This window comes from Anabrus simplex, chromosome 11 (genome assembly GCF_040414725.1).
Source record: "Anabrus simplex isolate iqAnaSimp1 chromosome 11, ASM4041472v1, whole genome shotgun sequence".
Classification (NCBI taxonomy): Eukaryota; Metazoa; Arthropoda; class Insecta; order Orthoptera; family Tettigoniidae; genus Anabrus; species Anabrus simplex.
This window is the reverse complement of record NC_090275.1, coordinates 30,102,830-30,120,174: the sequence shown is the minus strand read 5'-3', so window position 1 is coordinate 30,120,174 and position 17,345 is coordinate 30,102,830. Positions and strand designations below refer to the sequence as shown.

The 17,345-nt window shown below is 41.1% G+C and overlaps 1 long non-coding RNA gene across 1 annotated transcript in view; it reads right to left on the bottom strand.

The window, feature by feature from the left end:
- Positions 1–731: 731 nt before the first annotated feature.
- Positions 732–17,345, bottom strand: part of LOC137502726 (uncharacterized) — a 54,894-nt gene continuing 38,280 nt past the window's right edge. The window contains exons 2-3 of the long non-coding RNA XR_011018849.1: positions 1,551–1,642; positions 732–1,340 (exon numbers count right to left, since the gene is read on the bottom strand). This is a non-coding gene — a long non-coding RNA (uncharacterized lncRNA). The remainder of the gene's footprint in view (positions 1,341–1,550; positions 1,643–17,345) is intronic.

Sequence of the window (17,345 nt, the reverse complement as noted above, 5' to 3'; positions counted from 1 at the left end):
CAAAAGAATTAAGGGAAGTCAGTCGTAAGATCTACTGGTCAAAGCCCTGACATATATGAACAGTGAATTCTGAAGTTCAAAATGGTGAATATAACCAATGTGAAATGGAATCTCAAGGTGTAAAACTTTCAATCCAAGGAAATCTGTTACAGTAACATGGAAGTGTGTACAATTTGTAACTTTCTGTTATGCAATGGATCTAGCCACCACAGACCAACAACCTGTTGTAAAATGGGGTGAATAGAAACACTTTTAACTTTTGAAATTGTCTGGACAATCCTGTACAAAAGATACAGGAGAATGAATTATTTTTGTGGCATTGTATGGATGTAGGTCAATCAATCAATACTGATCTGCATTTAGGGCAGTCACCCAGGTGGCAGATTCCCTATCTGTTGCTTTCCTAGCCTTTTCCTAAATGATTTCAAAGAAATTGGAAATTTATTGAACATCTCCCTTGGTAAGTTATTCCAATCCCTAACTCCCCTTCCTATAAATGAATTTATTAACTGCTCAAATTATCATGGTCTTGGCAGTTGTCATTCATAAAATATTTTTATAAAACATGTCTGTTTCTATTTACCTGCCAGTGGGGTGAATGGCAACAGGCATACATATTACCATAATGTTGCTATTGTACCTTCATTTGGGGGATTGGAAACGTTCTATATCTAATATTAATGCTATAAGTGGGGTAGAATAATAACATAAACATCCTTTCTCAACTTTTATGTGTATTTGTGAATAAATTCAGTACAAAATGAGTAGGTTAAATTGAATAAAAGTTTACAACATTCAGATACATTTCTAAAATTTACACATTTACAATGTCAAATGGTATTTCCGTGCATGAAATGACTATTAAAATATATATGCCTGTCCTGTACAAAATGCAAAATTTGAAAACAAATGAAGTCCCGGCCAGGTATATTGTCTCTGAACTTCTTTACGATCTTCCCACGAGAATTAAGACATGGTTTTACAATAATCCTCGCATCATATGGGTCCACCGGGTAAGCCCACTCAGCACATACGTTACCGTATTCTTAATCTATCTTCAAGCAATTCTTCCTCTTCTGCAGTTAATACTGTCTGTCCAACTTGTTTCTTTATGGTAGATACCTTTTCGAGTCAATGATGGTACAATACAGAATAGTTTATTTTATGTTTCTTGCTTGCTTCCCTATATCTGAGGCCACTGTTTGTTATATCATCCACTGCTGCCTGTATTGCTTCTTCGGCTATGTTTGTGATAACACTTGCTCCTAGGATCGTGTTTATAAGTTTGGGGCATGGTGAAACCCTTTGTTTCTATTCACCCCGCAAATCGACAATTTGTGCTGAAAAATAAATTGAGGTTAGGTATATAAACATATGTAAAAATATCATAATGCCATATTTATGATATTGTTTATTAAATATCAGACTAAGTATTTCATATTGGGCTGATGACCTTCGATGTTAGCCCCTTAAAACAACAAGCATCATCAAGCAGCATCAAGTACCGTATTTCATAAAATAAGATTGGCCTACACCAACATTTTACCTGCTGTTTGAATGAAGTTTTCCCATGCCATTTTCCTGGTGGTGATTTGGCTCCACTTTACTTGACAATGGCTTCCACAAAACAGTGTGGACACACCTTTAAAACATAAATTTCTCTTCAGTATATGTTACTTTACAAACATATTCAACAAATTTTAAATTGCAACAATTACAGTATTATTTACAGTAGATTACTAAACTTTCCTGGTTTTTGTTTCTATTCACCCCACTGTTTCGATTCACCAAGTCTAACTTCTGTCTGCACGAAGTCAACAAACTTTCCAGTCAATATAAATTTGCTCCCATGTCCTTGTTTGAAGAGACGCTTTACCCAGGATACAATAGCAAGTATGGACATAATGTCTTTAATAGCTACTTCACCACCACCTGGCAGGAGGTATAAAATTCTTAGTGTTAGTAAAACTTCTGTTCCAGTTTGAATCATGCGATGATGAATCACCTTGGTTTTAAGCTGTTGAAGGGCTAGGGTTCAACCTGAAGCAATGCACGATGGGGTCCCCATTCTGACGTGGAAAGAGCAAGGGTTACAGCGAAATCCATGGCTGTGGATGGAGAAGCTAGTGGAAAATATCAAAATGGGAACATGGAATATCAGAACTATGACAGAAAAGGGGAAAAGAGCTGGTTAATGTAATGAAAACAGGAAATAGGTGTGTTCTGTGTTCCAGAGACCAGATGGAAAGGAAACCATGCACGAGAGTTAGGAGAAGGATATAAGTCATTACATAAGGCGTGACCAAAAAGTTTCTGTTTGAGGTCGTTGCTGCAGCGGACATGCAACGTAGCGCGACTCTGATGTGGGCATATAAGCACGGACATGTAGGCAAAGGGATTAGTGTGGCAGTCGTGTCATGCCGAGGTGCGTGCGTTAAATGTGGCCACATGAACTGTGGCGACGTTATTACCAAACAGGACCAATGTGCTGTTATTCTGTTCTAGGCTGCCGAAGGACAAACACCGGTGGACATCAAACAGAGAATGAAGACTGTGTATGGGGCAGCTTGTCTGTGGAATGGTGCACCAAGTTCCCTGCAGGTGTGTTTTAACACAAAAGACCAGTCATCTGGAAGGCCAGCCTCATCCATTATGGACAAAAATTCACTATGGACAAAAACAAGCAGGCGCCAACTCAAGTGGGAGACACTCGAGCACCTGCCCTATAGTTCTCATCTCTCCCCATGTGGTTATCATGCCTATTGTCCCTTCAGTAAGGCCTTGAAGGGTCGATGTTCCTTGTCAGAGGAGGATGAGCAGTAGGTGGTTATGGAGTTCTTCACACAGCAGGACGCGGTGTTTTAGCACATAGGGATCTCAATGCTGATGGCGATTTTGCCTGATTGGCATCCTGATTCAGGACTGTCTGGCCGTCAAACGAAAACTTTTTGATCGCCGCTTATAATCAAATGATATTTATTAAATTAAAAAATATAAAGGAAAAATTGTAGTTGGAGTAGTATTGAATGAAAACTGGAAAGAAGTGTGCATTTTTTTCCTCCTGCCAGGTGGTAGTGAAGTAGCTATTAAAGACATTATGTCCATACTTCCTATTGCAATTAAAGACAGTGAGTAGGAGTGTGATGAAAACTAAAAGTATTTGCCAAAAATAGCATATGGTACATTTTATCTGCCTACGCCCTATGAAGCAGAAAGAAGAGAAGTTTGTAGGAGAAGTAGAGGAGACTGTTACAGAAAGAATAAAAGGAGAATTTGTTATGGCTGGAGCAGACTTTATTCACCAACTAGAACAGGAAATTAAAGAGCATGTAGAACACAAAAGATTTGGGTATGGGGACAGTTATGAAGAAGGTAACAGAATACAGAAGAAGGGTCAGAGTTTCAAATTACTGTACCGTTTGCAAACACAACCTTTAAGAAGAAGAAAAACATCTAATTGCTAAGGCAAGGATTTATAGGCAATAAAATTAGCCAAAAGAGGCAGGCAAATATGTACTTAAAAATCACAAAATAGGCACTGAAATGGCAAAAAAAAAAAAAAAAACCAAGAAGGCACTAAAAATCAACCCGAATACACCATCTCCTTAGCATTTAAAATTACTCAGCATATGTAAACTATGCTGCTTCGTTCTCAGCTGAAGGTTTTATGACCGGGCGAGTTGGCCGTGCGCGTAGAGGCGCGCGGCTGTGAGCTTGCATCCGGGAGATCGTGGGTTCGAGCCCCACGATCGGCAGCCCTGAAGATGGTTTTCCGTGGTTTCCCATTTTCACACCAGGCAAATGCTGGGGCTGTACCTTAATTAAGGCCACGGCCGCTTCCTTCCAACTTCTAGGCCTTTCCTGTCCCATCGTCGCCATAAGACCTATCTGTGTCAGTGCGACGTAAAGCAACTAGAAAAAAAAAAAAAAAAGGTTTTATGCCAAGGAATTGAAGACACTGTTAACTCTTCCAGATGGTAATTATGTCAACAAGACACTTCAAATGAATCTTAGTCAGCACATGTTGCAATGGACAATCAGATATTGTTCCAAATTTTGAACAGTAAAACTTTGCTTGTTGTCGGCTAATATATTTTTAAATTGAGAAATATCCATTCCACTTCACATGAGGTCAGGGGTGAGTATGCAAGAGCAGCTAATTCTGGGGTTGGAACCTGGTGGTGGTGCTACGTCTTTCCTTTCGAGAACATCAACAGGGGCCAAAGCATCCTTCCAGCCAGGATTCCCCTGCACTAGACTGTGAAATTTGGCACTGATCTCATCTCCTATTGCACCATTAAGGTTAGCAATAGTCGCCTCTACCTCACGAACAATCCCTACAACCTTCACAAGATGTAATTCTCTCTCTTCCAGCTGCATTATTTTGGAAGGCAGCTGCTCAGACTTGGAAGAAATGTACGTGAGACCACTGAAAATCTCGGGGTTGACCAGTGCATGGTGCAGATTCAAGGCCAGCTCACTCCAAGCAGAATTCAGAGGATGCAAAGAATGCTGTTGTCCTTCAATCCTATTTAAGTGCCTGCAATAAATGACTGCTTGAAGTGGCTTTGTGGTATAAAATCCCAACAAAGTAGAGATGGGTGGCAATTATGATTTAAAAACTTTGTTTTAGGCACTTAACATGCAAATATCTTCAAAACAGGCATTATTGCATGAAATAGGCAATTATTGGCACTATATAACCCATCTGTTCCCTTCAAAAATCGTCTGAAACAGATTTTAGACTTATGAGCTTGCATTTATGACGAAATCCTTGCCTTACTAGTTACATACAAAAGTGGAAACATCAGTGGTGGAGAGTGGCTGGAAGTGAAACGCAAATGCAGAAGGAAGAAGCAAGACAGGCACCATCAAAGCTATGGAAAAATGGGAAAGCAGTAGGACTGCTGGATATTAACATTAAAATGGTGAAGATCTTAGGGTAGGCATGTTAATGCCATGGGTGGACTGAGAGTTCTGTGTGCATGAGACACAGCTGTTACGAGTGCTAGCCCCAGACGTTATCACATGGTGCAAGCCTAGAGGGGTGTGCATTACACATTACAGTACTCTGTACAATACATTATATTCTTTCATATAATGACATGTATAATTAAATGTGCCCAATATGGCATTTACATAAAATTCATGAAACAATATGCTTTTTTATCTCCAGGTACCATGAAAATAAATAATTACTTTTAATCAATCACCATTTGCACTTAGGGCAGTCGCACAGGTGGCAGATTCCCTATCTGTTGTTTCTTCCAGTATTTTTGAAATAAGGGCAAGGAATTTGGAAATTTATTGAACGTCCCCCTTGATAATCATAATCCCTAATTCCCCTTCCTACCGGGCGAGTTGGCCGTGCGCGTAGAGGCGCGCGGCTGTGAGCTTGCATCCGGGAGAAAGTAGGTTCGAATCCCACTATCGGCAGCCCTGAAGATGGTTTTCCGTGGTTTCCCATTTTCACACCAGGCAAATGCTGGGGCTGTACCTTAATTAAGGCCACGGCCGCTTCCTTCCAACTCCTAGGCCTTTCCTATCCCATCGTCGCCATAAGACCTATCTGTGTCGGTGCGACGTAAAGCCCCTAGCAAGAAGAGAATTCCCCTTCCTGTAAGAGAGTATTTGCCCTCAATTTGTCCTCCTGAATTCCAACTTTATAGTATGACCCCTTCCTACTTTTGAAAACACCTTGCAAACTTATTTGTCTACTAATGTCATTCTAAATCATCTGTCTACTGACGGCTAAGAACATATCACATTTTTTTTTCTAGTGGCTTTACATTGCACCAACACAGATAGGTCTTATGGCGACGATGGGATAGGAAAGGCCTAGGAGTTGGAAGAAAGTGACCATGGCCTTAATTAAGGTACAGCCCCAGCATTTGCCTGGTGTGAAAATGGGAAACCACAGAAAACCATCTTCAGGGCTGCCAACAGTGGGATTTGAACCCACTATCTCCCGGACGTAAGTTCACAGCCACGTGCCCCTAACTGCACGGCCAACTCGCCCAGTGAACATATCACTTACAGTGACAATTTTACTGCACTGAAATAAAAAAAACAGAACACCTTGTCAATACTATTCAAAAATTACTTAATAGTATATGTTTTGAGAAAATGTATTCTCTTCTTCAGCGAACTATTATTTTACAAATTCCAGTGACTGAGATTTTCTTCTGAAGATGCGGAGTAAAGTTCTCTGTGAAACAAAAAGAATTTCACCTTGTTTTCTTGACATGGAAAAAGGGCCAGGAAGTTAATATCATGTCTACAATTACGGGGTGTGAAAGAGTCAATCTAAATATGATATATTCTAACATACAGGCAGCAATGTCTGAACATGAAACAGAAGGTCAGTGCTTGCAATGGCATACCGTACTTAAGAAGCTGTTCAACAGCACCTGGGGAGCCAGCCTGCACATCCTGAGAACTTCTTCATTTGCGATGAGTGCATCAGACGTTGAGTATGCTGCTCCTGTGAAGATGGTGGACAGTTACGAACATTAAGAGCAAGTCAATTGGAAGCAGAAAGAGAGAAGTAGATGCTTCTCCATTCACATTAAGAGATGATATCAGATTACAGTTTCTTGAAGAATTTATGAATTGGTTGAGGACAATATGACCTTGCAATACAGTTGCCTTTCAGTAGACACTTTCAGGGCTCTCATAGAAACAACAAGTGCCATGATTGAGTTGATAAGCTTTTGTTTAGATCTGCCTCAAGTTGAGTATGTGTTGCCAGGAAAGTTTCAAACCGATAAACTTGAGAAGAGATTTAGTTCTTATAGAGAGTTGTGTGGTGCCAATTATAATGTATCTGTTTTACACGTTTTTGAAGCTGATAAGAAGATAAGAGTGCAGTGTTTGCTAGGATTATGGTCTGCAAAATATAAAGAAATAAATTTAAGCAAGGACATGTTTGAATTAGATTGAATTAGCTTCCGATTCATTGAACATAACTGACAAAGCAGATACATGCAGTGAATTTTCCAGTGTGCTAGTTAAATTAAATGAAGTAGACTTTGTTAACATGTTTCCTGTCATTTACATTTCAGGTTATGTAGCTTTTAAGCTAGCCTGTAAACTTAATTGCAGGTACTGTATCTCGAACATATCAAATGAAACAGTGGAAAATGACATGTTTAATAGCTAGTTATTTTACGTCGCACCGACACAGATAGGTCTTATGGCGACGATGGGACAGGAAAGGGCTAGGAGTGGGAAGGAAACGGCCATGGCCTTAATTAAGGTACAGCCCCAGCATTTGGCTGGTGTGAAAATGGGAAACCACGGAAAACCATTTTCAGGGCTGCCGACAGTGGGGTTCGAACCTACTATCTCCCGAATACTGGATACTGACCATACTTAAGCGACTGCAGCTATCGAGCTCGGTGACATGTTTAATAGCTTAAACAGGGGTGGGTTATTGGTCCCATCAGAATTGCTCTTAAATGTGTGTACAAGTGTATATAAGATCATGCAGATTTTAATCTCTGAGGAATATAATATTCCTCCCTTGTACAACTTACACTTTACTTAGCAAGCTGAGTCAATATACATTTCTGATTCTTACTCTGAATGATCAACAACTACACAAAACATGTTAATGATGTTGCTGGCAGGGTTAAGAGTTCTGGCAAGAAAAGAAAACTGATGACTCTGGAGTGATTATGTTGTAAGTTGATTCCCAATGTTAGAAATGTATTTTGATGGACATAGGATTGTATTTTTTTTTCTAGTTGTAGCCATATGTTTGTTTATTCTCATATTTACATTGACGTATTTATTTCAATTTTCACCTTGTTTTATATATAGGTAGGTATCCAATGAAAACTGCTCTTCCAGCAATGTTTTATTTGAGAAAACATAATTGAAGGTTATCTTCCCATATGTTACAAGTAAGACTCCAAGGAGTAGCAGTACAGTGTTGCCAAGTTTCAGTGTCACGGCCTTTAGTGTAGTCTGGCCATGGAGACAACTCGTCTTAACAGATGGAGGAGCTCACTGCCTACAGACATATCACCAAAGGAAGAACTAGCTCCTGGCTCCTGGCGCCGACCTACCTTACCCTGTATGGAGGTCCCTCAACCGCATAAGAGTGAGTGTCCCTCGTTGCAAGGCCAACCTAAAGAAATTGGGGATCATTCCAGTAAACGCAGACACCTCATGTGAATGTGGTGCTGAAGAAGACCCAAGCCACCTATTTATCTGTCCTTTCCTGGAATTTTCAAAAGTCTCATTAATTGTACAGCTGAAATAGATGTTGCTATGAAATGGTTTGGGGGTTCATGAATCTTTCACCTTTGTTGTTCATAGTCAGCATGAATCATCTACTGAAAGATATAAAGTGGCAAGAAGGCATTTAGTTTTGTGGAAATGTAGTATGGAGTTTGGCTTATGTGGATGACTTGGTCTTAATGACTGACTGTGCTGAAAGCCTGCAGTCTAATATCTTGGAACTTGAAAAAAGGGTTCTTCTTCTTCTTCTTCTGCTTCTACTACCGCTTTTCCCACACCTGTGGGGTCGCGGGTGCGAACTGTGTCGCAATGTAGATTTGGCCCTTTTTTACAGCCGGATGCCCTTCCTGACGCCAACCTTACATGGAAGGATGTAATCACTATTGCGTGTTTCTGTGATGGTTTGTAGTGTAGTGCATTGTCTGAAAATGAAGAGGAAAGTGTTGGAACAAACACACCCAGTCCCCGAGCCAGAACAATTAATCAAACACGATTAAAATCCCCGATCCGGCCAGGAATCGAACCCGGAACCCTCTGAACCGAACGCCTCAACGCTGACCATTCAGCCAATGAGTCGGACAAAATGGATTCAATGATGATATGAAAATTAGCATTTCCAAGACTAAACTGATGTCAGTAGGAAATAAACCTAAAAGAGCTGAATGTCAGATTGGTAATAGAAAGCTGGAACAGACAGATCTCTTAAAGTATTTAGGATGTATGTTCTTCTATGATGATGATGATGATGATGATGAATCAAAATGCAGCAAAGCTAATGCAGTGATCTCGCAGTTGCGATCAACAATATTCTGTAAGAAAGAAGTCAGCTCCTGGACTCAGGATATCTTATTCATAAGTTAGAAGTAACAGACATGAAAATAGCGAGAATGGTTGCTGGTACAAACGGGTGGGAACAATAGCAGGAGGGTACTCAAAATGTGAGATAAAGGCTAAGTTAGGAATGAACTTGGTGGATGGATCAAGTGGTATGCGTCAACTGGCTTTGGTGCTGGGTCATGTGAGATGAAAGGAGGATAGGCTACTTTGGGAGAATAAAAGATTCAGCCATGGAGGGTAAGAGAGGCAGAGGGAGATTAAGGCGATGATAGTTAGATTTAGTTTCTCATGATTTAAAGATAAGATGTATGGAAAAGAACGATGCTACCTAGCTAGTTACAAATAGAGTAGGCCCTACTGCGACGGCGTTTAGTAAATGCACTGTGGCTTGCAAACTGAATACTGAAAGGCATAACAGTCCCTAATGAAGAAGTATGTATGTATGTAACTTATGTGCTAATCGTCTTCAGTATACTGCAATGGTAAAGGTGATGGTGGTGATCATTGTTTTTCTTTTTTTGCTAGTGGCTTTTCGTCGCACCGACACAGATAGGCCTTATGGAGACGATGAAATAGGAAAGGCCTAGGATTGGAAGGAAGCGACCGTGGCCTTAATTAAGATACAGCCCCAGCATTTGCCTGGTGTGAAAATTGGGAAACCACGGAAAAACCATCTTCAGGACTGCCGACAGTGGGATTCGAACCCACTATCTCCCGGATGCAAGCTCACAGTCACGCGTCCCTAACCGCATGGCCAACTCGCCCGGTGATCATTGTTTTAAGAGGAAGTATAACTAGGCAACCGTCCTCTATATAACACTAATCAGAGAGAAAAAATGGAAGGGATCTGACAGTTCGAAAAATGAAGGTATCGGTCAAAGAAAGACAAGGGCCACGAATGGCGTGAAAATGAAAGACTCCGTAAGCCTCGAATGCTCTAATATCATCGAGGTCGGAAAAGAACAAGAGCTGACCAAGGGAGGTCGGATGGGATAGATAAAGGTGAGTAAGTGGAAGCAATGCCAGGACTTAGCTTAGGGCCCCGTGGTCGCCAACCCACGCTCCCAAATTGAGAGCCATTGGGCCCCCTTTTAGTTTCCTCTCACGACAGGCAGGGGATACATTGGGTGTTATTCTACTGCCCCCACCCACAGGGGTATACAATGGTAAAGTTATGTTCGACGCTCTATACAATTAGTCATGGGTCTAAATTTCCATTAATTAAGAATGATTTACCATGAAAAACAAATATGTTTACAATAAATTAATACTCTCACCCCAGTTGGTGGTTGTTCGTAACTGGGATAGAAAAGTATTCTATTCATTGATGCATTCATACCATTCAGAATGAACATTACTGGCATACGAGTACTCTGTCATTTGACTCGCATAGAAACACAGTCGAACGTAATTCAGGCTTTCCACCTACTGCCTACTTTAAAAAAAAACTTCGTTCCGTACCCTGATGGCCTTAACAGGAACTGTTCCGACATTCGCCTTAGTGTACGAGAATAGAAAACCACGGAAAACCATTCTCAGGACAGCCCACCGTGGGGACCAGAACCTCGCCGTCTCCCGAAAACAGAGGCGTAGAGCCACGGTAGAGACGTGGCCACCCCGTCTTTGCACACGCCTTCATCTCGTGTACTACGGTACCTACCGGGGGATTCAAACATGTGTTTGGTAATCACGAGAATCGCTCGCGGCGCTAACTGAATACTGACACTACTTCCTTGAAGGAACTTACTAGAAAATTGAATCTAGCAAAGAAGGCAGCTAAGGATAACATGATGGCAAGCATAATTGGCAGTCATACGAATTTTAGTGAAAAATGGAAGGGTATGTATAGGTATTTTAAGGCAGAAACAGGTTCCAAGAAGGACATTCCAGGAATAATAAATGAACAAGGGGAGTGTGTGAGGATCTTCAAAAGGCAGAAGTATTCAGTCAGCAGTATGTAAAGATTGTTGGTTACAAGGAAAATGTCGAGATAGAGGAGGAGACTAAGGCCAAAGAAGTAATAAAATTTACATATGATAACAATGACATTTACAATAAGATACAAAAGTTGAAAACTAGAAAAGCGGCTGGAACTGATCAGATTTCTGGGGATATACTAAAGACAATGGGTTGGGATATAGTACCATATCTGAAGTACTTATTTGATTATTGTTTGGTCGGAGGAGCTATACCAGATGAATGGAGAGTTGCTATCGTAGCCCCTGTGTATAAAGGAAGGGGTGATAGACATAAAGCTGAAAATTACAGGCCAGTAAGTTTGACATGCATTGTATGTAAGCTTTGGGAAGGCATTCTTTCTGATTATATTAGACATTTTTGCGAAATTAATAACTGGTTCGATAGAAGGCAATTCGGTTTTAGGAAAGGTTATTCCACTGAAGCTCAACTTGTAGGATTCCAGCAAGATACAGCAGATATCTTGGATTCTGGAGGTCAAGTGGACTGTATCGCGATTGACCTGTCTAAAGCATTTGATAGGGTGGATCATGGGAGACTACTGGCAAAAATGAGTGCAATTGGACTAGACAAAAGAGTGACTGAATGGGTTGCTATATTTCTAGAAAATAGATCTCAGAGAATTAGGGTGATTAGGATGATGTTATTCACTATAGAGTGATAAATAAGTTACAAGATTGTGAGCAACTGCAGCATGACCTCAAAAATGTTGTGAGATGGACAGCAGGCAATGGTATGATGATTAACGGGGTTAAAAGTCAGGTTGTGAGTTTCACAAATAGGAAAAGTCCTCTCAGTTTTAATTACTGCGTTGATGGGGTGAAAGTTCCTTTTGGGGATCATTGTAAGTATCTAGGTGTTAATATAAGGAAAGATCTTCATTGGGGTAATCACATAAATGGGATTGTAAATAAAGGGTATAGATCTCTGCAATGGTTATGAGGGTGTTTAGGGGTTGTAGTAAGGATGTAAAGGAGAGGGCATATAAGTCTCTGGTAAGACCCCAACTAGAGTATGATTCCAGTGTATGGGACCCTCACCAGGATTACCTGATTCAAGAACTGGAAAACATCCAAAGAAAAGCAGCTCGATTTGTTCTGGGTGATTTCCGACAAAAGAGTAGCGTTACAAAAATGTTGCGATGTTTGGGTTGGGAAGAATTGAGAGAAAGAAGAAGAGCTGCTCGACTAAGTGGTATGTTCCGAGCTGTCAGCGGAGAGTTGGCGTGGAATGACATTAGTAGACGAATAAGTTTGAATGGTGTTTATAAAAGTAGGAAAGATCACAATATGAAGATAAAGTTGGAATTCAAGAGGACAAACTGGGGCAAATATTCATAGGAAGGGGAGTTAGGGATTGGAATAAATTACCAAGGGAGACGTTCAATAAATTTCCAATTTCTTTGAAATCATTTAGGAAAAGTCTAGAAAAGCAACAGATAGGGAATGTGACACCTGGGCGACTGCCCTAAATGCAGATCAGTATTGATTGATTGATTGACTTCAATTCCTTATGTTGGAAATTATCGAGTAGGCCATGGTCTATGGTACATATAATTTCTATGCATCGCTGTCATAATTTAAGGGATCACCGCCATCACGATCTTCATTGAAAATGAAAACCTACAACCTGTTTTCCAGTCATTGAACGGGTCAGGGATGTAATGAATGAAGCAGATATAGGCTATTAGTACGATGGGGTCGCCACTCCCAAAGTGATTTATTAATGACTGATAGATGCTATGAAATGAGAATGGAGAGTGTTGCTGGAATGAAATATAACAGGGAAAACCGGAGTACACGGGGAAAAACCTGTCCCTCCTCCGCTTTGTCCAGCACAAATCTCACATGGAGTGACCGGGATTTGAACCATGGTATCCAGCGGTGAGATGCCGACGCGCTGCCGTCTGAGCCACCGAGGCTCTACGATCATTATGGGCCTAAAGAAGAAAGATTTGAGCGTCTAAGCTGTCTTTCGCTGAAAAGCTTTCCCGATACCGGTACTGCAGCACATTCCCGGCCAGAGATTTTTAAACACCCTTCAAAGTCACGCTACAAAATTGCTACAATAAGAGAACTGCATAGGCGTGAATACCAGCGTAGAGCCCCCTGTCTTATCAATTATCATCCCTTTTGCAGAATTTTTACTGTTGTTGAAGACTCAATGCACTGGCAACACTATCTACTGAGAAGATAGTATATTCCATTCCAACTTCAATTAGCTTATAATAGGAAAATTCATCATCATCATCATCATCATCTGTTTACCCTCCAGGTTCGGCTTTTCCCTCGGACTTAGCGAGGGATCCCACCTCTACCGCCTCAAGGGCAGTGTCCTGGAGCTTCAGACTCTTGGTCGGGGGATACAACTGGGGAGTATGACCAGTACCTCGCCCAGGCGGCCTCACCTGCTATGCTGAACAGGGGCCTTGGGCAGGGATGGGAAGACTGGATGGGATAGGCAAGGAAGAGGGAAGGAAGCGGCCGTGGCCTTAAGTTAGGTACCATCCCGGCATTCGCCTGGAGGAGAAGTGGGAAACCACGGAAAACCACTTCCAGGATGGCTGAGGTGGGAATCGAACCCACCTCTACTCAGTTGACCTCCCGAGGCTGAGTGGACCCCGTTCCAGCCCTCGTACCACTTTTCAAATTTCGTGGCAGAGCCGGGAATCGAACCCGGACCTCCGGGGGTGGCAGCTAATCACGAGGAAAATTCACATCAGCTAAATTTTTCATTTTTTAGGAAACATTTCAGTTGTACCATTCCCTTTCTTAACCTGATGAGATACCACTGCCTAAAACGGCATTTTTTATTTAGAACGGACTTCCATCATGGCGGCTATTTACTTCAGTCATTATCTTTTCCTTTCCTACATTCACTGTAACTACTCTTTCAGACCTGAATATTTGGTGAGTTATGGAAGAAACTGCTTTAGGTATACGCCTTAATCGTACTCTAAAAGACGTAACATCTTGTGATCTCTCTACATCGTGGAATATATTAAAACCAGATATTGAAAAACATTTTGGAGAATCTAGAATGCTGGCCGTACCTTACCTCGATGAAGCTAGAAATTACGATATTGCATGCATATTTGTGGAAGCTGAAAACATGAAGAATCCCGGTAATAAACTAGAAAAGAAAGACAAATTCTTCAGACCTTTGGGAAAATTGGAAACATATGTTAACAAAGAACGTTCGGATATTACTTGGCACATAATCAATACCAAAATAAGCAATCCTCTACCGTGTCCTTATCCAAATCAGTATAACATAACCTTAATGGACACTCCTCATCAGAGAAGAATAAGATTTGATGCTTCTGGATTTTACAAATTGGTCATGAGTGATCAATCTCCAAAGAACAAGATCGCGTTGAATAAGATCCTACACGAAGATTTGGAAAAAGCGTCATTACTATACATCATTGACGAAGTCGTTTACGCTAGGCAGATAGAGTTCCGAATTTTTATCGGCCGTTACAGTAGAAATTATACCATCAGGTATCCTCAACCTATTGCATTTACCTTTAAGAAATATAAGCTTGGCGGGGATGGGATGCTCGGCGTAAAGAGAGACAATACAAACACCGATCTTGCAGCTAAATGGGTCAAAATTAGTAATGAGAGTGACAAAATTTTGCCCACATTTTGCGACTAAATATTATTTTGGTATGTCTTTCGTTGTGTATAGAAACAATAAAGGTTTCTGGTAATTCGAAAGAACTGTACCGATTATTTAATCCTAAACCTCAAATAAATGGGATCCCAGGGGCTATTAACTTGGGAGCGTCGATTGGTGACTGCGAGGCTCTTAGCTGAGTTCCCTGTGGTTGGGGCTGTAGAATAACACCCTCGGTATCCCCTGCCTGTCTTAAGAGGCGATTAAGAGGGACCTCAGGGAACTTGGAGAGCGTGGGTTGGCAACCACAGGGACATTAGCTGAGTCCTGGCATTGCTTCCACTTACCTGTGTCAGGGTCCTCACTTTCATCAACCTATCCGATCTCTCTTGGTCAGCTCTTGTTATTTTCCGACCCCGACGGTATTGGGTTGCGAGGCCTAGGGAGTCTTTCATGTTCACGCTCTTCGTGGCCCTTGTCTTCCTTTGACTGATATCTTCATTTTTCAAAGTGACGGATCCCTTCAATTTTTTCTCTCTGATTAGTGTTATATAGGGATGGGTGCATTGTTGTACTTTCTCGTAAAACAATAATCACCACCACCTTAGCTGAGTGCTAGAATTGCTTCCATGACGTATACCCCTGTGGGGGAGGGAGAATAACACCCTCGGTATCCCCTGCCTGTCGCAAGAGGCGCCTAAAAGGGACCACATGAGCTCTTAACTTGGGACCGTGGGTTGGCGACCTTAGGGCCCTCAGCTGAGTCCTGGCATTGCTTCCACTTACCTGTACCGAGCTCCTCACTTTCATTTATCCTATCCGACCTCCCTTGGTCAACTCTTGTTCTTTTCCGAGCTCGGCGGTATTAGTTGTCGACGCCTAGCGAATCTTTCATTTTCACGTCCTTTGTGGCCGTTGTCTTCCTTTGGCCGATACCATCACTTTTCGAAGTGTCGATAGGATCCCTTTAATTTTTCTCCCTGTGATCAATGTTAATAAAGGGTGGTTGCTTAGTTGTACTTCGCCTTAAAACAATAATCACCACCACCACTTGACCAGTTGTACTTCCTCTTGAAGCTATTATCACCACCACCACTTGATATCAATGAAGGCATCAATGAAGGAAATATTATTTTCCCAAAAAGTGAACAGTGAGGAATGCTTAGAACTATTGTTAAAATAAAAATGGTTATATTAACCTCCTTCTGCTTGTTTATATTATAATTTTAGAATGTGGTAACTGTTATTATTATTATTATTATTATTATTATTATTATTATTATTATTATTATTGAGGAAAGCAACGGGAAACTACCTCACTCCTCATTTCCCTAGTATGCCTCTTCAGTGACGTCTAGGCTGACAGCTGTTGGCGGAACTGTGGAGGATCAAACCAGCCTTCGGGCTGAGTACTCAACATTATTATTATTTTGCAGCGTTATGCAAATCTGTGGAGCGCGATAGAACGTATTTAGCTGATGTTGATTTTTTTCTTCTTTCAAAATCTTTTCATCTTTGCACTGGACATTTTCCTCCGTTCTTCAGTCCATGATTTATTGGTCCTGCTATTCATTTTCCCAGCAAAATGATGGTTGTTGATTGCTATTTTGTACTGGAGTCGATCTTGAATAATTTCCTGTGGGATGCCAGTTTCGTGAAGGTCTTTTTCTATTTCACTAAGCCAGTTGTTCTTGACTTTCATTGACAGAGCAAGGTTGAGAATCGTTTTTGGTGAGAATGTTGCCATAAATCTTTAATTGCCTTTACCTGATGGTGTCGGTGATCTTTTCAGAATGCTGATAAAGTTCCCGAGACTTCCGTTTCATTCAGATTCCCTCTGAGTAGACTGGACCAAAGATTTTCCTCAATATTTTCCTCTCCTGTTTCTCTATGCCTTTAATATAAGTGATCTCCCTCCAATGATCAAGGGTTCCGAGGCGTGTTGTGCTTCAGGTTTGATAACTGAGTTGTAATGCCTTAATTTTGCGTTCCTGGATATAGATTTTTTTTTTTTTTTTTTTTTTTTTGTATATTCGTTTCTGGTGAGTCTATAGGCTTCCTGTAATTTTGAGATAGTTTCCTTAAGTTATTTGCTTCACGATTCAAGCCTGAAGGCTGGATCACTTCTCCTAAGTACTTGAACTTAATCACTTGATTAATTTTGCCGAATTCAGTCTTTTGAGGTTTCCCATCTAGATAACGAGCAGATCCTTCCACAGTACTGAGATTTGCATACGATATTTGTGGCCCAGTCTTAGCTGCAATTTCATTAAGTTATTCAAAGGCCTGAAGTGCTTCTTGTCTGTTGTTAGAAAGGGTAGCTAGATCATCTGCGAAGGCCAAACACTGCCGATGAATTTTATTTTTGAGTACTCGAGCATTAGTTATTAAACGTATTACCGGTACCGTCGGGGTCGGAAAAAAACAAGAGTTGACCACGGCAGGTCGGATAGGATAGATAAAAGTGAGGAGCCTGGCACAAGTAATGTTTGGACTGAGCTAAGGGCTCCGTGGTCGCCAACACACGCTCCCAAGTTGAGAGCCCCTGGGTCTCATTTTAGTCGTCTCTTACGACAGGCAGAGGATACCGTGGATATTATTCTTATGTCCCCACGCACAGGGGTTTTTGATGTGATATTAACTCGTACTGTTTAAGTTGTGCT